Source organism: Mesoplodon densirostris, chromosome 19 (genome assembly GCF_025265405.1).
Source record: "Mesoplodon densirostris isolate mMesDen1 chromosome 19, mMesDen1 primary haplotype, whole genome shotgun sequence".
NCBI classification, from domain to species: Eukaryota; Metazoa; Chordata; class Mammalia; order Artiodactyla; family Ziphiidae; genus Mesoplodon; species Mesoplodon densirostris.
In genome coordinates, this window is record NC_082679.1 from 45,386,943 (window position 1) to 45,412,326 (window position 25,384).

The 25,384-nt window shown below is 42.5% G+C and overlaps 1 long non-coding RNA gene across 5 annotated transcripts in view; it reads left to right on the forward strand.

Annotated features, from left to right (window-relative positions):
* Positions 1-25,384, forward strand: part of LOC132480320 (uncharacterized) — a 550,833-nt gene that overhangs the window by 391,222 nt on the left and 134,227 nt on the right. For 2 of the 5 annotated variants that reach the window (XR_009530632.1, XR_009530633.1), the window contains one exon: positions 4,569-4,751. This is a non-coding gene — a long non-coding RNA (uncharacterized LOC132480320). Of the gene's footprint in view, positions 1-4,451; positions 4,752-25,384 lie in introns of those variants that run through there. The other 3 variants (XR_009530631.1, XR_009530634.1, XR_009530635.1) reach the window with 2 other exon arrangements.

A 25,384-nucleotide genomic window follows, 5' to 3' on the forward strand; every position in this document is an offset into this window, starting at 1 on the left:
CAGCCCTCTCAGCCACTGTCAGCCACCTGCACCTTGTCAGTACTTTACCTGAGGAACCCACCTGTGCACTCAAAATCTTCTCCTTTACTCTGGAGCATCATACTAAGTCGGTGATATGCATTCGATCCTTGTGCCAGATCTATAAGCTAGGTATTCTTATTGCTCCATTGACAGATAAAGAAACCTGAGTTCAGAGGGATAAATAAAGAGCCCAAGCTTACGGAGCTGGTGAATGACAGAACCTGGTCATCCGAGGGGAAAGCCCATGCGTGGCCCCTGTTTTCTGGGGGCTTCACCCCCTTACTGAGCTCCCAGTTCCTCTCCTTTGCTCTTCTGGCAGGAGCTTCACCCTGTGCTCTCATAACTGGAGGGACCTGCCTCCCTCACAGCCCTTTCTCTCGGCGTCATTCCTGTTTGTTTATATTCCTCTCTCCCCTCTAGACTATGAGGGCTTTCAGGGTGGGTACAATGTTGATTTCATCTCTGGGTTCCCAACCCCGGTACCTACCTGCAGAGCACACACAGCCTGTCGATGGTTAAATAAACGAATGCATTCATGGTTTTAACAGTCTAGTCTAGGGACGTTACTTTTGTTTGTACTGGAATTCCCCAGGTTACACTGCAGTGAATACAATACAACCCTCTGGCTCTCTTAGAAGCAGCCATAAGGTGAAATTAAATTTTTTAACAAAGTATCCATAGTCAGATTAGCTTGGATAACTCTAGGTTAACCAACACTAACCCTACTTCCTTACTGCTGGACTTCACAGAGCCTTAAATATTCTAACATGCTTCGGAATTGCTAAGAAGGTAGATAGTCTTCTGGATATTTCGTATGTTTTTTTAATTAAGATAACTAGTTTTTACTTTTTAATTTATTGAACAGTCCCAATAAATACTAAGCCTATTACAGAGTTAGAATATGCTGGGATGACTCACAGCGCCTCCTGGGTGGAGACTCTCCCACAAAGCTAAGAGGAGGAGGGGGCTTCCGTCTAGAGCTGACTGTGTCATCACCGGTGGGCTGGGATGACTCTTCTCTCACCCTCTGGTCTCCAGTCTGCACCCACCTTCTCCTGTGAACTCTTCATTCTTGTTTTTGGTAGATTTCCCCCACTCTCATCAAAGCCCAAGTTGCCTGAGCTAAAAACGAAAGTGGATGACCTAAAGCTTCCTGTACCTCATTCACCTCCACATTATCTTGGGGAAATTATGCCAGTTATCACACCGGGGCTCAGGATTGAACAGCTACAACGTCTGGGCCGACGGTGATGGATGCGACCAATTCAAGGAGTAGGGGGCAGCTCCTCGGGTGGTGAAAGAATCATTTGCTTTGCCAGGAGATGCTCTCCCGTGGCAGACACAAAGTTTGGATCTCCGGTTGGGGTGCTTTCCTAGCATCTTTTTGTAAGAAGGACATTTCTAAGGGGGCTTTTTTTTTAAGCATGTATTGGTTAATCTCATTTTCTTATTGTCTTAATATAGAGAAATAGAAAACGCCAAACATATAAAAACGGCCCATAATCCTCCTACCCAGTGATTTCTGTTGACCTTTAAAACCAATCAAAATGAAAGTAATACAATACAGGTAGGTCTAGACAATCCAAAGAGTTCAATAAGTAACAAAGTTAAAGTGAATATCTTCCACCCCCTCCCAGCCCTTTCTAAGCTCAGCCTCTCAACAGCTAATAGAGTTTTGTGGTTCCTTTAGAAATAGTGTACCTGGGAGAGCATAATGGCTTAGAGCAGGGCATCTCACACCTGATGGACGTTGAAATCACCTGGATAGCTTGTTAAATCACAGGTTGCTGGAGCCCATCCTAAGAGATTCTGATGCAACGAGCGGGAGCAGGGAATTTGCATATTTAAAAATTTCTCAGGTGGTGCTGAATCCTAGTTCTACCACTTTCCAGCTGTGTGATTTTCTAAGACGATAGCCTGTCTTCATCTTCCTCTTCTGTAAAATGGGGCTAATGATAGTTGTGAGGATTAAGTGAACTAAAATAGTTGAAAGGTTCTGCATATTAAGAACAATGCAACTGTACTGTGATTCATGGAGCAGCCTGTAAATATGTACCAACTACCATAGGGATATTTCTACATATTCTTCAGTATTATGTTTTATTTACAATAGTGATTTTTCATACATTTACATATAGATATATTTAGTCCTTTTGAATTACGCTTTCCATAAAATCGTCGTTTAGATGTACATTCTGGAGGTTACTCTGGATCTCTGTAAGTGACCACACTGGTTTCCAAGTATTAGCTAATATAACTGGTGCAGCAAGGGGCATCCTGTACCTGTCCTGACAGACATTTTGTGAGCATATTCATAGAATAAATTCCTAGAAGGGGAGTTGCTAGACCAAAGTATGTGTGCATTTTACATACTGGTTGTTGGAAAATTTAAATATGTGTTTTTGGGAAGGCTACATTTGTTTCTAAGCCTAGGTCTGATGTAATCTAAGGACAAAGCGGGGTTTCTCTGTGGACTTTGTTGTCTTTATCTTCAAAATGAGGATGAGAAAGCCAACCAACAATATTGACATACAGTACTGAGGTATATGACTCAAATGACCATGGACTGCTTGTTGAGTACAGAGCAAGAAGCTGAGGATCCAGAACTGGTTGAAGCATGCTTTCTGTGCTCAAGGAGCCTTGATCCAGGATCAGCTCCCAAGAACACAGATGCATTGCAGTCCAGCATGAGAGGTGCATCCATAGAGTAATGTGTACATATCCAAGATGGCACCAAAAGGGAGTCAGGTGGGCTGAAGGAATCAGGAAAAGCTTCAAGAGGACAGGGCAGATGTGTCTTGCACAGTGAGTGAGAGTGGACAGGAGGGGAAGGCACTTCTTAAAGGAAAAACAGTATGTGTAAGAGCGTGGAGGCTTCCTAGCCCCTAACACAGCACCTGATGTAAGGCAGGTGCTCAAGGAGTGTTAGCTGAACGCAATCTCAATCCTCGTGGGTTGTGAAACCTACAGAAAACTAGTGCCTTAGGCGCTCTGTGATCCAACTAAAGACCGAGAATTCCTTCAGGTGGGCCTGCTACATCCTGAGTTTGAGATTTCAGGTTCATGAATAGCTTGGTAAATTCCTAAAGAATTCATGCAGTCAAGACAAGATCTACCTTCTTATACTTCTGATCACCACGTTGGAATATAAGTATTGAAATAGCCTTCAGATGGGTCCTGGCCTTGCCTGCAACACCTACACCCTGGGTAGAAGTCCCAGGATTCTGAAAGTAGAATGATCATAGCCACTTCCTTCTGCAAAGATTCCATTCCCCAGTGGACATTCCTTTAGCTCCCACTGCCAGCCTAGAAAGTCTGCTGGTCCAGTCAATCAAAACCATGAAAAAACAGCCAACAATATTGACATACAGTACTGAGGTATATGACTCAAATGACCATGGACTGCTTGTTGAGCACAGAGCAAGAAGCTGAGGATCCAGAACAGCCTTTTAGTATAGCACTGTGGGTTTTGCAAAACTTTTTAACCAAATGGTAAAGGAAAAGCGGACATGAATGAAAATTTCAGGGGATATTTACCCTCAGTAGTTTCAAGGGACAAAGAATGTTCTGGTTCAGGCTGCTCTTCAAATATGTCCAAGGATGAATTAGAAAGCACACATCGGAAAGATGTTTTTCGTTGTTGCAGCCTGCAGATGGTTTCAGACAAGGGTTATCAAGACCACGGTTGGTAAGACAATATGGTCCACTGCCATGGAGTAAAAGAAGCAGGTACAGTCTTCAAGGTGACCGCAAAATATTCCAAAGCCATTATCTCGTTCAAGAGAGGAGGGGGAAGAAGATCTTTGAGGTGCTCTGGTTAATCTGTTCCATCATCAGATCCTGACTGACAACAAACCAGGCCGTTCACCCCTCACCCCTACTCACTTCACCACCATGATTACCAGCCACAGTCCCCTGCCAGAGATCCCTGCTGTTTCCCAAGCATGGGTTTAAAGTCTGAAAGACTGATTTGCATCCAGACAATGCCCCTTTATAGCTACACAACCACAGGAAACTCAGTCAACCACCCTCAGACCCAGTTTCTGTTTCTGTATCATGGTGATAATGTTGAGAGGATTAAACAGTAACCTTTTTTGAAATGGTCTCAATCATATGGACTTTTGTAAAAATAGTGCCCTAAATGCCACTGAAAAAGAGAATTGCCATCACATATGGATATTCCTTATCCCCCTTTTAGGTTGGATGGCCTCTAAGCTCATCCCTTAACTATGGGTTTCATTGATGATCTCACATGTGTGCTAATGTGCTAATGAGGATTAGGGAAAATAAGATGACTGAATTAGTTAGGACTTTTTGTGCTTGCCAAGGCTACACCCAACTTGAGCTGACTTAAGGAGAAATGCATGTGGGGAATTATAAATAGTAACGTTTCATGAAATAATGGGATGGAATTGCAACCGAGCCTAGCTAGGGAAGGGCCTGGAAACAAGGACTGGAAGTTAAGTAAACCTGATCATTGGCTCTCTCCACTTACTCTCCCCGCTTCCCTTCATGTGCTTGATTCATTGTTTTCTGTTTGCTTACAGCTTTTCTCTGCTCCCAGTTCCCAGGGAAGAATATGTAGCCCCGAGGATCACGGCTTCACCTGTTAGAGGACCAACCAGAGGCTGAGACCATCAATCCTGCTGCTGGTCCTAGTCTCCGATTCCTAGAAGATAGAATCTGATTCCTCCAGCTTGAGTCTTCCTTGCTCTACTCAACTCTGGGTGGTAAGTAAAGCCCTAGAAGGACTAATGGCTCCTGGGGGCTCCTGTGCATCTTGGATAATGTATAATATAGGGACAAATGGATGAGTTTCGGGAGACAGTAGAATGTGAGAGGTTTGGAAGGAAGTAGTAGATTAAATGTTGCTCAGTCCCCACTCTCTAGAAAGTGCTGTTGAATATCCAGGTGTGTACATCCAACTTTGGGGAACTATCTGTATTTACATGAGAAAGTTGGACTAGATCAATGGTTCTCAGTCTTGGCTTATCATTTGCATGACATGGGGACCTTTTAAAAATCTTAATATCCAAGCAACATTCCCAGCCCAAATAAATCAGAATCTCTATCTGTGGGATCCTGGTAGCAATTTTTTTTAAAGTTCTTTAGATGATTCACTTTTCAGCTAAGGTTCATAACCATTGGACAAGGTCAGTGATTCTCAAATGAATCACCTCAGTCTAGTTAAAATGAAGATTGTGATTTAATTGGTTCAAAGTAGGGCATGGGATTCTGTAGTGCTAACAAGGTCCAAGGTTTTGTCAATGCTGCTGGTCCATAGATTATACTTTGAGTAGCAAAGTACTGAATTATCCCTGTTGTCCTAGTCTAGTCTTGAGATTTTAAGAAAGATTATTTTCTCCAGAAATATTTATTTTCTGCTCTGTACTGGACCTTGTGCTGAATACTGAGGCATAGAAATCTAGTAAATTTCTGCCACAGAGGGGTTTGCCTGTAGTCCACATAGCTGGAGAGAGGCTAGAGAAAATATTCTGTGTACACCACTTTTTCTCAGCTGTGTTTGGAGGTCTGTTTATCAGGGATTTTTGTTTGTTTGTTTTGGTCTGGTTTGTTTTTTAAGAAAACATCCTTATTGAAAAGGCAGCTGGCTTCCCCGACAGGAGAAAAGCTAGCTCAGGACATGGAAGGAAGGGAGGACATAAAATCTAGCAATTTGGGGTAATGTAAGCAAAACATGGGGTCTGTGATAGAGAGAGCAGTTTGGCCCTGAGCAAAAACGACAGCAAAGAAACCATAGCTGGGGAATAAGAAAATGACTATGATGGTGATAAGTAGGTAGGTAGGTAGATAGATAGATAGGGACTCCATGAAAGGATCTCCTCGTTTTTCAGTGGATTCAATGATTAATGAACCAAACCCACTCTAAGAGATCATGAACATGTTTTAGGACATAACTGGAGTCCCTAATAATAAAAAAGTTGTTCCAATGCTTATGCTCACAATTCATTAAGCTCCTCTATGCCAGAAAGCCAGGAACACCAGGACAAATTATGATTTCTTGTTTTCATGTCATAGAGCATGAGTCTAAATAGTAGAGGAGGCAGAAGGCCATAGTAAATGACCTGGTTTTCATTAAAATATTCTCGGAGTGCCTGGTAGGTGCCAGACACTGACTTTGACCAAAATCTCAACATTGCAATTTGAGGATTATTCATATGCTGTTATCTTTTGATGACAAGAGCAAGCTGCTTGTCTACTCATGGTCACGTTTAATCCTTCCCGAAACCTGGGATGGAGGAGTCAGGGTGGTGATGTCTTTATGTTGATGATGATGGTAGTGTTGGTGATGATGGTGATAGTGGTGGGGTTGGGATATATTATTCTCTATTTAAGAAAAATTTTTAAATGGGCTCCAAAGTATTGAAGGACCATATAAAGTCCCACAGCTGGTTAGTAGCCAAGCTGGTGCAAGAACAGAGATTCCCAAATTCCAAACTTGGGTTCTGTCCATTTAACCATGCTGAGTAACTAAAGTATTAGCTAGTTGTTAAAGTTTAGTTTCGGGTTAGCCATCCTAAATACTTAGGGAAAGATGAACTAAAAATACAGGATCTGTAAAATACTCTGGCCTTGTGTATTATGACAGGGAGAGCTTCAAAATGGCAGCTCCTGAAGTTTCAGATTTTTCATTTCTAGTTTGCATTCTTTTCTCCTGGCAAGGAAGGCTGGAACAAGAAGCAGTCATAAAGGAAACGTTTCCCTCTGTCTCACAAATGTATTTCTGTGCCAAAGTTAGCTTCTACCTTTATAACTAATACACATAAAACGAGAATATTTAGACAGGCACTTCACAAAAGTGTGGTTAGCTTAGGAAGTCAGAGGGTTATTAGTGACCCCAAGAAAATGCCATGCTTTTCAAACAGCTTCAAGCTCCCCAGCCTTACAGCATCGCATCTGGTTGTACTCCAACCCCACTCCTCACAGCAGCCGGGGTGAGTCTATCCAAAATGGGAATGTGATTGCCTCTTTGTAGGGTTGAAAATTCTCACTGGCTCTCTAGAAGAAAGCTCAGGCTCCTTAGCCAAGCACACAATGCCTTTTGTGCCATGGCTCTTGCTGGCCACTCCAGCCTTGTTTCCTTTCCCTCCTTTCAACCTTCCATAATGTGCTTCAGCAAAAGCAAATCACATATAGCTGCAGCCCCCCTTATAGAATGCTTGGCGTGATGCTTCTTGGCCTTTGATTATTACTGGTTCCACTGCAGGAAGGCTGCCTCTGCCTTCTTCACCCAGCAGATTGTTACTCGTCCTTAAGGACTCACCTTATCCAAACACTTCCTTGACCAGCCCGAGACTAGAGTGGAGGAGTCACCTTATGCTGTATCTGTGAGTTTTTAAAAGCTGTTCATCGTTGATGGACACTTAGGTTGCTTCTGTATCTTGGCAGCTATAAATAATGCTGCTGTAAACATTGGGGTGCACATATCTTTTCATTAAAAATTAGCATTTTCATTTTTTTCAAATATATACCCAGGAGTGGAATTGCTGGGTCGTATGGTAGTTCTGTTTTGGGGTTTTTGAGAAGCCACCATACTGTTTTCCACAGTGGCTTTACCAATTTATAGTCCCACCAACATTGTACAGGGGTTCCCTTTTCTCCATATCCTCACCAACATTTGTTATTTGTGGTCTTTTTTTTTTTTTTTTTTCGGTACGCGGGCCTCTCACTGTTGTGGCCTTCCCCGTTGCGGAGCACAGGCTCCGGACGCGCAGGCCCAGCGGCCATGGCTCACGGGCCCAGCCACTCCGCGGCATATGGGATCCTCCCAGACCGGGGCACGAACCCGTATCCCCTGCATCGGCAGGCGGACTCTCAACCACTGCGCCACCAGGGAGGCCCTATTTGTGGTCTTTGATGATAGCCATTCTGAAAGGTGTGAGGTGATATCTCATTGTGGTTTTAATTTGCATTTCTCTGATGATTAACAGTGTTGAGCATCTTTTCGTGTGCCTCTTGGCCATCTGTATGTCTTCTTTGGAAAAATGTCTATTCAGATCTTCTGCCCATTTGTTAATCGGGTTGTCTGCTTTTTGATGTTGAGTTGTATGAGCTATTTATATATTTTGGATATTAACCCCTTATTGTTCATATCATTAGCAAACAAACAAAATCTCAAGCTCCCCAGATATGGACAGTGTCTGGAGCATAGTAAGCATAGCAATTGCTCAATAATTTGTAAAGCTAACTTCATAACTATTTTTCATTCATTTAAAAAATAGACTATTTTTAGAAGTTTTAGATTTATCAAAAGATTGAAAATATAGTACAGAAAATTTCCTTATACCCCAAACTGTTTTCCCTATTATTAACATCATGCATGAGTTTCATATATTTATTATAATTAATGAACCAATATTTATGCCTTATTATTATTTAAAGTCCATAGCTTATTCAGATTTTCTTAGTTTTCATCTGTTGTCCTTTCTGCTCTGGGATTGCATCTTGGATACCATAGTACATTTTGTTGTCATGTCTCTGTAGGCTGCTCTTGACTGTGACAGTTTGTCACTTTCCTTGTTTTTGATGACCTTGACAGTTTTGAGGAGTCAAGTATTTTGTAGGATGGCCCTTTATGGGAATTTGGTGTTTTTCCCATGACTACTCTAGAGTTATGGGGTTTTGAGAGGAAAACCACAGTGGCAAAGTGCCATTTCCATCATATCATATCAAGGGTACCTACTATCAATATGATTTATGACAGTGGGTGTTGACCTTGATCACATGACTGGGGTAGTGTTTGTCAGATTTCTCTACTGTAAAATTACTAATAATTGTCCCTCCCTTTTCACATATTCTTTGGAACAAAGTCACTGGGTACAGACCAGACTTAAAAGAGTCTGGCGGGGCTTCCCTGGTGGCACAGTGGTTGAGAGTCTGCCTGCCGATGCAGGGGACACACGGGTTCGTGCCCTGGTCCAGGAAGATCCCACATGCCGCGGAGCGGCTGGGCCTGTGAGCCATGGCCGCTGAGCCTGCGCGTCCGGAGCCTGTGCTCCGCAACAGGAGAGGCCACGGTGGTGGGAGGCCTGCGTACCGCAAAAAAAAAAAAAAAAAAGAGTCTGGCGTTATGCTTCCCCCTTCCTTGAGGGCAGAGTATCTACATAATTGTTTGGAATTTTTCTATACAGGATATTTGCCCCTCCTCCCTGAGTTATTAATTTATTTAATCATTTATTTAGATAAGTATGGACTCATGAATATTCAGTTTTGACTTTGGGTTTTAATCCAACCCCACATAATTTTGTTGCTTAAATTATTCTAGCTTTGGCTATTGGAATTTCTTTCAGTTGGTGCCTGTAGTCCTTTGCCATTCCCCCATTGGGGTGAGCTTTTTAAATTTTTAGACCCTCTCTTACTTTCTGCTCCAGGCTCATTCTGCATATTTCTAGCTCAAGTCCTAGAGCATTTCTCCAAGAAGCTCTGGTTCCTTTTAATGGAGAATAGTGTTAGAAACCAAGATCTGGGTATTAGCTGTGCTCATGACTACTGGGGTGTTGTCTCTTTTAGGTCTCCTCAGTTAACTGAGCAAAAAAATATGTATTATATAAATGTGTATGCTAACTCATGTATATATGCGTTTATACATATACACTCATGTATATACCCATGTAAATATTTTAATCTGTAACCATCTATAGCTATAGTAAGCTAAATATCAGTTCATATTGATATCTCCAACTTTAAATCATTATCACATGAATTACTCTAGCCTCCACATCTTGCTTATTTGTAAATTTCCACACCAACAGTGAGAAACTTAGTTCCCATCATCTGCCATCCATTTACTTAATTGCTTAGTTCCAGTGTACATGCACAGCAGTGTCAGAATTGTTAACCTGTAGCCCTGTGGAAAACAACTTTATCAACCTGGGTACAGTGCTTCTGTCATTCTTCTTGCCTTTAATTTTGAAGACTCTACTCATTTCCAAAGTTACTTAGGTCAGCACCTTTTCCTCCCACCCCCTTCAGTGAGGTTGTCTTACACATTTGTAACACAGTTAGATTTTCTTGTCACAGTCCTACATTCTTTCCTGGGATCCCCCTGATTTCCTAATGATTTTTTTTCATGTGCATGCATTATGGTTCCTTCTTTGTGCTGTACAGTTCTATTATTCATTCATTTTTCATCATCTATTTATTCCCCAGTTATTTACTGTTTACAGTACTCCTATTTCACACAGTCAAAAATAAGTTGAATTAGCTGACATTTAGAAAATGTCTCTAATGGAATTTAAAGTAAAACAGAAAGATCAGAATCTACAGAGATTCTCAGAGAGGAATGGGTTAGATAACCCTAGCAGAGCTTAACATGAAACAATTACTGCAGTAGAGATTGGAAGTTAACTCAGAGTCTCTTGGCCACCAAGCAGAGCAGCATCCTAGGACAGACAGATCCTTTTCTGACCCTAAACACTAACTGGCAGTTATAAGGGTTCTATAGGAGAATGAAATGGACTAAGATTCACTTTGGATCTACATGCAGACTCCCAGATGGAAAGTGTTCAGGTTTAAACCCTAAATCTAGAGAAAGTTGCATTTCAAATTCCCCGGGATTGCTTCAGGAATCTCTCCCCAAGAAGTTCACAGGAGCACATGAGATTTGAGGCCACTACTGGAAATGAGCCTTCATCATCACCATCATCATGTAGGACTTTTGAATATTTATGTTACATTTGTCTTTACAAAATACTTCTGTTGTTCTTCCACTTATCATTTTCATGTCCACCTGGGAAGCCTTACCAGATGTATAGTCATTCCCATTTTACAGATTAGCAAGTTGAGGGTCAGAGAGGGCTTGATTTCCTGTTGGCACATAGGATAAGGGACTCCATCCCAGAATCTAGCTTTCTTCCTCCTCCTCCAAAGTGACTCTTGCCATTTCCATGACCCTTGACTACTTTGGGGACAGAACCCCAAATAAAGCTAATCTGAACAAAGACAAATAAGACATTCCCATCCCAGCCACCCTTATGCATGAGGCTATGTGTATAAACTTTCTGATTCCTGGGAGACTCTACATTAGAGGGACTGGGATTTCAATATGGACTTTAAAGTTCCCCACTGGTGCGCTAGGCCCAGATCGACGTCAAGGAGTGTTCTTTGGCAAAGAAAGCCAATGTTTCATTTTGTCTTCCCAAGTCATTCTTAGGTACCAGTGTTTTCTCATATCTAACATCATTTAAAAAATACCCAGAAACTAAGAAGAATAAAAGCTTCTGAACAGTCAGAGCAGGTGGTATTCATTCCACTCCCTCTTTATTTCCACACACTTAGAGCTTTTTCACTCTTATTTTACACAGAATTCAAATGTTCATAATTTCTTGGTATGCAGTCCCACAGCATGTTAGAAACAGGAACTGGGAAGAGAGGAGGGTGGGTAGAAGAATTGGGCTTTAATGATTTAAAGTAGGACGTCATCCAGGTACATTTAGTTAAGAAGCAAAGGGTCTCTGTGCAACTCAGTTTCCCCTGATGGCACAGGGTCATTTAAGTGCAGTGGCATAATCTGTGCTTGGGAAGATGTTTCCAAATTATTTTTTTATTATTATTATTTTTTTTTGCGGTATGCGGGCCTCTCACTGTTGTGGCCTCCCCCGTCGCGGAGCACAGGCTCCGGACGCGCAGGCTCCGGAAGCGCAGGCTCAGCGGCCATGGCTCACGGGCCCAGCCGCTCCGCGGCATATGGGATCCTCCCAGACCGGGGCACGAACCCGCATCCCCTGCATCGGCAGGCGGACTCTCAACCACTTGCGCCACCAGGGAGGCCCCCAAATTATTTTTTTAATGCAAGTAATGTCTCGTGTACTCTACTTGAAATGGTGGTAATTTTTTAAAATATTTTCATTCAAAATGATTCAAATAAAAGAGATCATCATTTCCATGTTTAAAGTAGGGAAGCCTTACATCTATGGAAAGCAGGATTACCCAGCATAACTCATTAACTCAATAAACATTTACTGTTTATAAATTGTACGTCAGGAACTGGGGATAGAGAAATAAATAATATCGATCCCTGTCTTCAGGAAGCTCAACATCTAATTTGAGAATCTGTCTCTGGGGATCTGGATTGCTGAGGTTTCTACAGTGTAAAAGGCTGACGATTAAATCCTCGCTATTCACTGAGTCTTCCAGGACTCCTAGGGGTGAGAACCACCACTAAGGTGTCAAGGATTGAAAAGAAGCAACAAGATTCATTATTATGGGAAGAGAGAAGGAATGGAGGCAGGGAGTGAGGGAGGGAATGGGGAAGGGAGGGAGGGAGGGAGGAAAGAACCCTGCTATTCTGCTGAATTTGGGCAGATGAAAATAAAAAGTCTTATCTAAAAACTTCCACTTTGTTTCCATGTAAACTTAGTCAAATGCTATAAATAAAAGGATAGTCTTACAGATGCCATCTGTTCCATGATCAGTAACTAAACAATGGAAGTGTTATTATCCCAAGTTTGTATAGGAGGCTGAGGCCCCAAGACTCTAACCATCCTGCCCAAGCTTGGAGCTTGAGCAGTCAGGCATGGCTGGGCCTGGATATGAATGAGTCCACGTCTGTTCCATTTGGTGTGAAATCCCAGGCACTCTTCGCTATGCAACGTTGTATTCAGTTGAAGGAGGTTGGACTGATCAGAGAAGTGTCTACAATAATATGCCACCAAAAAAAGAAGAGGGAGGAAGGAAGGGAAGAGAAGAGAAGAGAAGAGAGAAAAGAGAAAAAGCATCTTTAGGATCCCCTTTACAAGGGAGGCTGTGCTCAGTCTTCATCCATCCATGATTGGGTTTTTTAACACGTTCCCATATAACATGACCACTCTGTCAGAGTTGTGTGTCAGTCTGTCACATTCCAATTGGGTAACTTGAAGAGAGTTTGGTAAGGAGAATATTTATACAGACACAGCACCGTGTGGGAAACCATCAAGACGTGCAGTGTACAGTAACCCAGGGCTAGTACAGGAGAAAGGGGAGAGGGGTTGGGCTCTGGAGAGAGCGAGCTGAGAGCAGATGGTCTCCTGACAGGAGCTGTCATCTTCCTCTGAGGGGGTTGAAATCAGCCGTGGCTTCAACCCACAGCAAGGGAATCAGGGGACTAAATACTACAACCTCCACCTCATCTCTCCCTCTTTTCAATCTCCTGATGGGTTCTCCATTGGCCAATCCCAGCTGGAGACTGGAGGGTAAGGGACTCCCCTGGTGTAGACCCCAGAGGTCAAACACAGAGCAGAGTGAAAAGGGGAAAGTGCATCTGGAAAGACAAATAAGACATTCCCATCCCAGCCACCCTTATGCATTCAAACATAGCAGCAACTTAATTCAGTATCAAAGGATGCTTCCTTGTTAGGATCCGAAGCAATCTCCTGACCCTTCTTAGCATAGCCCTCCAGGTAGCTAAGAGTAGTTGATTGGAATTGGCCTAGAAGTTGGGATACGTTTGTCATCCTTGTCTTAACTCGAGCCTGGGACCTTGTTCCTTATTCTTTGGTTGGTTTGATCATTTTGATGTAATGTCTTAGAATGTTTTGAAAGGTGATCTTAACCTGTGTTTGCTAGGACCACAGTATAGATAACACTTTGTGGATTTAAGATATCCAGGGAGGGCTTCCCTGGTGGCGCAGTGGTTGAGAGTCCACCTGCCAATGCAGGGGACACGGGTTCGTGCCCCGGTCCGGGAAGATCCCACATGCTGCGGAGCGGCTGGGCCCGTGAGCCATGGCCACTGAGCCTGCGCGTCCGGAACCTGTGCTCCGCAACGGGAGAGGCCACAACAGTGAGAGGCCCGCGTACCACAAAAAAAAAAAAAAAAAAAAAGAGATATCCAGGGAGATAGTAATGTTGTCATGAAAGAAGCACTGGGCTTGATTTTAGAAATCTCCATACCTTACAAACTGGGTGACCTTGGACAAGTCAGATGCCTTATCAGAGCCTCAGATCTCACTCATGTAAAAGAGGAATGATGAAGTTACCTCTGAGGATGGTACAATTTTGCCAGTTTAAGGGCACAAAGCAAAAACACAAATATGCTTTGCATCATACACAGGTGGGCAATGATTTTTCAATTTATTTATTATTTTTCAGTAAGGCTGCTTAGTAGTTAAGAAATCAAGCTCTAGGTCAGAAAATAAGGCTATGAACCTTGGCTCTGGAACTTCTTAGCTGAGTGACAAAGAGCAAATTCAATAATCTTTCCAAACCTCATTTTCCTTATCTATCAAATGAGACTATCTAGAGTACCCATCTCACAGGCCATCACTTACTGGTTCATGATAAACCTCAGTAAGGATAACCATGGGTAGTAGTTACTGCTGCATTGTTAGAGATGCAAAGGCTGCCTTCACAGCAGTGGGCGAGTCCATAAGTCATTCATTAACTCAGCACTACTTATTGTGCCTGTTAGTTTATAAGATGTATGATCTAGCTGGGGATAGACATCGACAGGCAGCTGTGCTTCTCTTGAGACCACAGCCATAAACAGAATTCAGCTCCCGAATGCGGCTCCTTCTGGACATTCCTTTTGAATTTGTTTACCCAGGCTGCAGAGACTTTGACTTTAGTCTCGTGATAGTCTCGTGATTTTCTTTCTATGTGATCTGATTGACTCATAAGCCTGGGAGTCAGAGAGGTTGCTACATCTCCTGTTTCTGCTTGCTAACTTGCTGATTGATCCGATATAAACCACTTAGTTTTTCTGGGTCTCATCAAACTACATAGATAGATAGATAGATAGATAGATAGATAGATAGATAGATATAGTTAGATAGATAGATAATATAAAGGTAGATGATAGAAAGATAGATGGATGGATGGATGGATGGATAGGCAGAGAGATAGATAGATAGGTAGATAGATAGGTGATATAAAGGTAGATAGATGATAGAAAGATGGATGGATGGACAGATAGGCAGATAGATAGGTGTTATGAAGGTAGATAGATGATAGAAAGATGGATGGATGGACAGACAGATAGGATTTACACTAGACAACCCACTCAAATTTTCCATTTCAAGGACTATGACTCCAGCACCATTCTTTGAAAGCAAATCCATTTGCTTCCAGAGTTGCTTCATCATTCTTCATGCATGGAAGTTGATTAACAAACTCAAGAACACACAAACATCAGGGACCTACTACTTGCCTGACACCAGGTACATGTTTAACAAATTCTGTATATTTTCTGAAACAAAGGGTGTTTTCCATAATCTATTCTCCAAACCCAGCCCATGTATCTGTCTCCAGCAGAATGGAAGCAACTAACATGAATCTGACCTTTGTTAAATTCTGAAATGCACCTAAAGGCGCCCGAATTCCACATGGACTCCCGTTGCTGAGCTTTGGTTCATACTCAGTTTCCTAAAATGGGAAGAGAAGATTAGTTGAATGAAGGGCTTTGGTATAAAGAGCAACACATGTGTCTTCCAGGCTAACGTCTGCTCCTTTTCCAGTTATTAGGGTTAATGCCAGCCCAGGAAGGGAGCAGCAGGGGCCAGAGTTGTTTCTCCCCCTTAGAACAACAGGGGGAACGTACTGCAGATAAGAGGTGCCCGGTGTTTTGGCTTTTGGAAACGGAAATAGAATTGCTATATATATGTCAGCTTGATCTGGGAAGGCTGACAGTCCTTCCCCCTGCCCCCATCTCGTAATTCTGATTACTGCCAGACTGAGATCTATCCGTCCGTTCTGACTGCTCTTTGCAAGAAAGGTTTCATTGTGAGGGAGGGGGGCCAGCCTTATTTTACCAGTAGAAGGCTATTATCTTGCAACAGCTGTTCATAGTTAAGTGCAGCCCATACTTAAAGCCTGAGTGCTGGAGCCTTATTTAGTGCCTGTGGATTTGTGGTGAAGAGTCAGGTTTAACTCTTTCTCCCCCTGTAGTTGATGGCTTCACAGTGGGGAACCGGATGGAGGCGGTCTGTGAACAAAGAGGGAGGAGATAGATGAAGGGCTACAGTATACAAGTAGAGCAGTTGTTCCCAAAGATGGTAAATATCAAGTTTTTACTATATACCAGGGATGCGTTGAGCACTTTGTATGCAGTGTGTATCAGTGAATTTTGACTAGCAGTGCTCTGATGTTGATATGATTCTGTCCATTTCACAGGTGAGGAAATAGAGGCTCAGGCAGTGAATGCCAGGATTCAATCCACATGAATCCACTTACAGAGCCAGAGAGCATAACTCCTACAAGATGCTCTATTTTGCCTCCTGTCAATCCAGAGCATTAACTGAGGATATTCTATGTGTCCCACACTGTGCAGGGCTATCTATTATGGACAGAAAGTCGCCTCCCCAGCGGGCTTTCGGGTTGGCTAGACAGGTGAGCAAATGCAGGTGATACACTGAGAATGGAGAAAAGCAGTGAAAACTACGGAAATTGCTCACCCCGTCTAGGATGGAGAGAGTCGATCAGGACCCAGGAATTTAGGGAAGGGCAGAGTTTACCTTTTTAAAAAAAAGCTAACGTCAAGACGGGAGCACAGCTGCACAAAATAATAAGAGTGGGTGGGGAGAGAGAGAGAAAAGGAGAGAGGAAGACAGGCTGACTGACTCAGAGAACTCAGGGGCTGTGGGGCATACCCCAGGAGCACCTCAGGCTGCCCGCCAGGAGCTTAGACTTGAATCTCCAGGAAATGGGCAGCAGGGTAGTCAGATCTACATTTTAGAAAGATCCCTTTGGCTGTGGAAGGAAGATGTTTTGGGGGGAGCAAAAGAGAGATGAGAAAACTTAGGAGATGGGATGAGAATCCAGGAAGAGGAAAATGGCCAGGACGATGGAGGTGGGCAGCTGGGACTGAATTCAAAAGACGTGTCATGGGTAAGAACCAATACACATGGAGTTCAGCTTCGTTGCCTCGCTAAAGACTAAAAAGAGGTTAAATTTTCCAGCAGGAAGTTGGAAGGAACATTGCTCAAACCACTAACTCAACCCCAAATGACATACATTCCTGAGGGCTGCAAATGCTAATCAGTGGCGTTGGGGGTGGTGAGGGAGACAGCCTCACACACACACACACTTTTCTCAGCATGTCTGGAATTCTTGTTCTCCCTTTGACTCCAACATCTTTCCTGATGACAAAGAAAACCAAAGATGTCGAAATCCATAGCTGAGCACAAAGAGGGGCAGAGTCGGGGGGCTCTGGGGGAAAGCTGGCCAGCGTGGAACTTTACTCTCCGCCTTGGTACCCAACAATTCACAGTGGGAGTGAGAGTGGCTTGCCAAAGGGCTCCATGTGACTGGGCTAAACTAGAAGAATATGTCAAGTTCAAGATGAAAAGACATCCCTCGCAGCTGAAAGCCGAGCTGGGAGCTAATGGAGCTGGGGAAAGGGGCCTTTTCAAAGAAAAGTGCTTATTTGCAAACTCGTTTCTCCGCAGCAAACGCTCCCAGGACCTCTGGCAAAAGGCATTCCTGGACACAAGCTTTCCTGTTGAGCTGTTAGTGATCTGCAGTTAATTACCTCGCGCCAGGCTCCCTTCCGCAGCCAATCCGTGGAGTGGCTGCAGAGGTCCAGGCTGGAGGTTTTGCCCTTTTAATTCCAATATACAGCAAAGTTAAAGTCTTAGCGCAGCAGAACTGGAAGAAACCTCACTTTCCCTTCTGCTCTAAATTCCTAATTTTTGCAGTGGGAGGAGTGGTGGTTCAGACGAAGGATAGAGAAGGGCAAGGCCACCAGGGGAGACCTGGGGTCTGCGGTGGTCCATGAGCCAGGTGTGCCCCTCGTGCTTTGAGGATAGTTTGGGGAGATCCTGACCGTCACCCAGCAAGATCTGCCCTGGTGACGGGAGGCCAAACGGGCTAAGGCCACTTCCAGCACTGCCATCCCAGATTCCCATTGTCTTACATAGAAGTCAGGCACAACAAACCTTTCCTGACAAGGAGGTGCTTCAGTCAGATTAGCCAGGGCTCTCCAAAGATATATAGAGGATATTTAGGAATTGGCTCATGGAATACGACAGCTGGCAAGTCTGAAATTTATAGGACCGGCTAGAGATTCAAGTCAGAGCTGATGCTGCAGTCTTGAGTTGGATTCCAAAGGGCAGCAGGCTGACAACTCAAGCAGGGTTTCTAATTGGCAGTCTTCAGAATTTCTTCAACATCAAGAAGCAGTCTTTGCTCTTAATGCCTTCAACTGATTGGATGAGGCCCACTCATATTATGGAGGGTAATCTGCTCTGCCTAAAATCTACTGATTTAAATGTTAATGACATCTAAACAAATACCTTCACAGCAACATATGAACTAGTCTCTGACCAAACAACTGGACACCATAGCCTAGCCAAGTTGGCACATAAAATTAGCCATCACAGAAAGTATTCCAATGGGGTCCAAAATGTGCCAGCAGTCTGTATTGTGAGATGCAGGGGATGAGGACCCTGTCAAGGGATGTTTATCCTTCCTTTGCTGACTAGAGTTTAACTCATGACATTTTAGGTCCCTTGCCTCTCCATCCATCTCCTCATCCCTAACCTTTGCATTCTATAGGATTAAAACCTGTGCCTAATCTATACTTACCCATCCCAAAATTTAAATTAAAAGTAAATCAGTAAATCTTGAGAAGACAAGCAGAAGCCAGGACTCTGCTTCTACATTGTGGATCTAGTAACTGGCATGAGCCCTTGGTTGGGGATTGTTGAGGAGTCTAGAACCTCTTTCTTTCTTTCTTTTTTAACATCTTTATTGGAGTATAATTGCTTTACAATGGTGTGTTAGTTTCTGCTCTATAACAAAGTGAATCAGCTATACATATACATACATCCCCATACCCCCTCCCTCTTGCATCTCCCTCCCACCCTCCCTATCCGACCCCTCTAGGTGGTCACAAAGCACTGAGCTGATCTCCCTGTGCTATGCAGCTGCTTCCCACTAGCTTTCTGTTTTACATTTGGGAGTGTATATATGTCCATGCCACTCTCTCACTTCATCCCAGCTTACCCTTCCCACTCCCTGTGTCCTCAAGTCCATTCTCTACATCTGTGTCTTTATTCCTTTCCTACCCCTATGTTCATCAGAGATTTTTTTTTTTAGACCCCATATATGTATGTGTTAGCATACAGTATTTGTTTTTATCTTTCTGACTTACTTCACTCTGCGTGACAGACTCGAGGGCCATCCACCTCACTACAAATAGCTCAATTTTGTTTCCTTTCGTGGCTGAGTAATATTCCATTGTATATATGTGCCACATCTTCTTTATCCATTGATCTATCAGTGGACACTTAGGTTGCTTCCATGTGGTGGCTATTGTAAATAGACCTGCAATGAACATTATGGTACATGATTCTTTTTGAATTATGGTTTTCTCAGGGTATATGCCTAGTAATGGGATTGCTGGATCGTATGGTAGTTCTATTTTTAGTTTTTTTTTTTTTTTTTTTTTTTTGTGGTACGCGGGCCTCTCACTGTTGTGGCCTCTCCCGTTGCGGGGCACAGGCTCCGGACGCACAGGCTCAGCGGCCATGGCTCACAGGCCCAGCCGCTCCGCGGCATGTGGGATCCTCCCGCACTGGGGCACGAACCCATGTCTCCTGCATCGGCAGGTGGACTCTCAACCACTGTTCCACCAGGGAAGCCCTATTTTTAGTTTTTTAAGGAACCTCCATACTGCTCTCCATAGTGGCTGTATCAATTTACATTCCCACCAACAGTGCAAGAGGGTTTTCTTTTCTCCACACCCTTTCCAGCATTTATTGTTTGTAGATTTTTTGATGGCCATTCTGACCAGTGTGAGGTGATACCTCATTGTAGATTTGATTTGCATTTCCCTAATGATTAGTGATGTTGAGCATCCTTTCATGTGTTTGTTGGCAATCTGTATATCTTCTTTTTTTTTTTTAATTTTTTGCCTTATAACAAATTTAATCAGTTATACATATACATATGTTTCCATATCCCCTCCCTTTTGCGTCTCCCTCCCACCCTCCCTATCCCACCCCTCCAGGCGGTCACAAAGCACCGAGCTGATCTCCCTGTGCTATGTGGCTGCTTCCCACTATCTATCTACCTTACGTTTGGTACTGTATATATGTCCATGCCGCTCTTTCACTTTGTCACAGCTTACCCTTCCCCCTCCCCATATCCTCAAGTCCATTCTCTAGTAGGTCTGTGTCTTTATTCCTGTCTTACCCCTAGGTTCTTCATGACATTATTTTTTCTTAAATTCCATATATATGTGTTAGCATACAGTATTTGTTTTTCTCTTTCTGACTTACTTCACTCTGTATGACAGACTCTAGGTCTATCCACCTCATTACAAATAGCTCAATTTCATTTCTTTTTATGGCTGAGTAATATTCCATTGTATATATGTGCCACATCTTCTTTATCCATTCATCCGATGATGGACACTTAGGTTGTTTCCATCTCCGGGCTATTGTAAATAGGGCTGCTATGAACATTTTGGTACATGTCTCTTTTTGAATTATGGTTTTCTCAGGGTATATGCCCAGTAGTGGGATTGCTGGGTCATATGGTAGTTCTATTTGTAGTTTTTTAAGGAACCTCCATACCGTTCTCCATAGCAGCTGTACCAATTCACATTCCCACCAGCAGTGCAAGAGTGTTCCCTTTTTTCCACACCCTCTCCAGCATTTATTGTTTCTAGATTTTTTGATGATGGCCATTCTGACTGGTGTGAGATGATACCTCATTGTAGTTTTGATTTGCATTTCTCTAATGAGTAAAGATGTTGAGCATCCTTTCATGTGTTTGTTGGCAGTCTGTATATCTTCTTTGGAGAAATGTCTGTTTAGATCTTCTGCCCATTTTTGGATTGGGTTACTTGGTTTTTTTTTGATATTGAACTGCATGAGCTGCCTATATATTTTGGAGATTAATCCTTTGTCAGGTGCTTCGTTTGCAAATATTTTCTCCTATTCTGAGTGTTGTCCTTTCACCTTGTTTATGGTTTCCTTTGCTGTGCAAAAGCTTTTAAGTTTCATTAGGTCCCATTTGTTTGTTTTTGTTTTTATTTCGATTTCTCTAGGAGGTGGGTAAAAAAGGATCTTGCTTTGATTATGTTACAGAGTGTTCTGCCTGTGTTTTCCTCTAAGAGTTTTATAGTGTCTGGCCTTACATTTAGGTATTTAATCCATTTTGAGGTTATTTTTGTGTATGGTGTTAGGGAGTGTTCTAAATTCATTATTTTACATGTAGCTGTCCAGTTTTCCCAGCACCATTTATCGAAGAGGCTGTCTTTTCTCCACTGTATATTCTTGCCTCCTTTATCAAAAATAAGGTGACCGTATGTGTGTGGGTTTATCTCTGGGCTTTCTATCCTGTTCTGTTGATCTATATTTCTGTTTTTGTGCCATTACTATACTGTCTCGATTACTGTAGCTTTGTAGTATAGTCTGAAGTCTGGGAGCATGATTCCTCCAGCTCCGTTTTTCTTTCTCAAGATTTCTTTGGCTATTCAGGGTCTTTTGTGTTCCATACTAATTGTGGAATCTTTTGTTGCAGTTCTGTGAAAAATACCATTGGTAGTTTGATAGGGATTGCATTGAATCTGTAGATTGCTTTGTGTTATATAGTCTTTTTCACAATATTTATTATTCCACTCCAAGAACATGGTATATCTCTCTATCTGTTTGTATCATCTTTAATTTCTTTCATCAGTGTCCTTTTTTTTTTTTTTTTTTTTTTTGCGGTATGCGGGCCTCTCACTGTTGTGGCCTCCCCCGTTGCGGAGCACAGGCTCCGGACGCGCAGGCTCAGCGACCATGGCTCACGGGCCCAGCCGCTCCGCGGCATATGGGATCCTCCCAGACCAGGGCACGAACCCGTATCCCCTGCATCGGCAGGTGGACTCTCAACCGCTTGCGCCACCAGGGAGGCCCCAGTGTCCTTTTTTTTAAAAACATCTTTATTGGAGTATAATTGCTTTACAGTGGTGTATTAGCTTCTGCTTTATAACAGTGAATCAGCCATACATATACATACATCCCCATATCTCCTCCCTCCCTCCTACCCTCCCTATCCCACCCCTCTAGGTGGACACAAAACACCGAGCTGATCTCCCTGTGGTATGCAGCTGCTTCCCACTAGCTTTTTATTTTACATTTGGTAGTGTATATATGTCCATGTCACTCTCTCACTTCATCCCAGCTTACCCTTCCCACTCCCTGAGTCCTCAAGTCCACTCTCTACATCTGCGTCTTTATTCCTATCCTGCCCCTGGGTTCATCAGACCTCTTTTTTTTTTTTTTAGATTCCATATATATGTGTTAGCACATGGTATTTGTTTTTCTGTGTCTGACTTACTTCACTCTATATGACAGTCTCTAGGTACATCCATCTCACTACAAATAACTCAGTTTTGTTTCTTTTTATGGCTGAGTAATATTCCATCATATATATACCTGCCACATCTTCTTTATCCATTCATCTGTCGATAGACACTTAGGTTGCTTCCATGTGCTGGTTATTGTAAATAGAGCTGCAATGAACATTGTGGTACATGACTCTTTTTGAATTATGGTTTTCTCAGGGTATATGCCCAGTAGTGGGATTGCTAGGTCATATGGTAGTTCCAATTTTTAGTTTTTTAAGAAACCTCCATACTGTTCTCCATAGTGGCTGTATCAATTTACATTCCCACCAACAGTGCAAGAGAGTTCCCTTTTCTCCACACGTTCTCCAGCATTTATTGTTTGTAGATTTTTTGATGATGGCCATTCTGACCAGTGTGAGGTGATACCTCGTTGTAGTTTTGATTTGCATTTCTCCAGTGATTAACGATGCTGAGCATCCTTTCATGTGTTTGTTGGCAATCTGTATATCTTTGGAGAAATGTCTGTTTAGATCTTCTGCCCATTTAGGGATTGGGTTGTTTGTTTTTTTGATACTGAGCTGCATGAGCTGCCTGTATATTTTGGAGATTAATCCTTTGTCAGTTGCTTCGTTTGCAAATATTTTCTCCCATTCTGAGGGTTGTCCTTTCGTCTTGTTTATGGTTTTCTTTGCTGTGCAAAGGCTTTTAAGTTTCATTAGGACCCATTTGTTTATTTTTGTTTTTATTTCCATTTCTCTAGGAGGTGGGTCAAAAAGGATCTTGCTGTGATTTATGTCATAGAGTGTTCTGCCTATGTTTTCCTCTGAGAGTTTTATAGTGTCTGGCCTTACATTTAGGTCTTTAACCCATTTTGAGTTTATTTTTGTGTATGGTGTTAAGGAGTGTTCTAAATACATTATTTTACATATAGCTGTCCAGTTTTCCCAGCACCACTTGTTGAAGAGGCTGTCTTTTCTCCATTGAATATTCTTGCCTCCTTTATCAAAAATAAGGTGACCATATGTGCATGGCTTTATCTCTGGACTGTCTATCCTGTTCCTTTGATCTATATTTCTGTTTTTGTGCCAGTACCATACTTTCTCGATTACTGGTCTTTGTATTATAGTCTGAAGTCCGGGAGCCTGATTCCTCCAGCTCTGTTTTTCTTTCTCAAGATTCCTTTGGCTATTCAGGGTCTTTTGTTTTTCCATACTAATTGTGAATTTTTTTGTTCTAGTTCTGTGAAAAATGCCATTGGTAGTTTGATAGGGATTGCGTTGAATCTGTAGATTGCTTTAGGTTGTATAGTCATTTTCAGATGTTGATTCTTCCACTCCAAGAACATGATATATCTCTCCATCTGTTTGTATCATCTTTAATTTCTTTCGTCAGTGTCTTATAGTTAGAAACTCTTTATTTTGCTAATGTTGTTGTTGCTTTTTATGTTTTTTCTCTGTTTTTTTTTTAACCAAGAGACAACAAAAGGGGAGAAAAGGTCTGTGGAGACACAAAATCAAAACAATGATCAGAACGTTAGAACTAAAATGTTACTATATCTTATTCTAAAAAAGACTGTAATATTGTCTCAAATTTTTTCACACTGGTTTTGGCATGGGGGTCAACTCACATAAGGGGTGGGGCAGTCTACCCTTTGGGTTGGGTTAAAGGTCCATACTTGGGTTTTCCAGACCTCTAGTGAGTATGTTCTGACAGGCCCCACTTTTTTTCTACGAAAGGGTCATATTTGTAAAGACAGGTGGAAGGTCATGGTGTAGGCTCTTGATAAAGGGTATGTCCTAAGACCTTTGAAAATTCATGTTCATATTCATGACTACCCCAGTTGCATGTGATTTACCCCCACAGAGTTCAGTAAATCACAGCTAATAAATGGAAGTTGGTGACCCCACTAGATCTTTAATAAGAATCACTCGTTACATGATGAGAAGTAGAAACAAACCCACTTGAGTTGTGGGTATCGGTAGGTAGGTTAGGAACACTCAGGTTGAGAGGGTCATGCGATTACGCCAGTGTCACAGTACATATCCATGCACAGGCCCCAGAGAAATGGCATATTATAGACCCTTGAGGACTCAGAAGTATGGTCAAACTCTAACTTCCCTCTGTCAATGCCAATGCACAGTTTTTCTTAGATGCCTTCTGACACCCATGCCCACTGGCCAAGCCTGCCCTCAAATCTGTGCATCTCCTTGGTAGCACCCCTTGCCATTGTGGTGAACGAATTGTTTATTTATTTGATAAATATGGATGGTGAATTCTGTAAGGGAAAGGTCTGAGTCTAGTGTAATGATTGACATGGAGCTGAGTAAGCAAGTGCTCAATGAACATTCATTAAGTGAATGAATCAACCAACCAGTCGCCAAGATGCTACCTTTCTCCAGTATGACTGCACAGGCCTTTTCATTCACATGGTTGTGTCTACTTCCAGTTACCATAGATATGAATAAAACCTTAGTTTTCCCCGTCCTTTTCCTTTCTTCTTTTGAGGTATATACATTGATAAATTGCTCCGTACTTTGAGGAATATTTAGAGGCTGCCACATACATGAGACTATTTTCTACCACCATCGTTCCCCATGAGATTAATTTCTAGAGAATAATTATCAGTGTATGTATGTATGGTTGTCAGCTACCCATCTTTTATCTTCCTTTCCTATAAAATAGTCCCTTCAGAGCTTGAAGAAAATTGTGTTTCTTCCACATTACTTTGGCCTTTCAAAATGAAGCTTTCTGGGAGCATGTTTAAGTGGAAGACATTGCTCAAACCTTCTCATTTCCTCTTCCTTTGTCGATGTGTCATCCTAGTCTCCAGTCAATTCCCACCGTTTGTACAATGAAAGAAATTGAGATGTGGTATCTAGGGATCAGGTGTTGAGGAAGGTGCTGAGAACACATGGAGAACCAGACACAGTCTCAGCCTCCATGAGTTTACACTTGTTCAAAGATAAACTGAGGCATATTAAAAATTTTGAGTTTATTTGAGCAAAAATTGATTGCAATCAGGCCACACCAAACCAGAAGTAGTTAGAAGCACTCTGCCAACAGGAATAGGAGGAAGGACTTGTATAG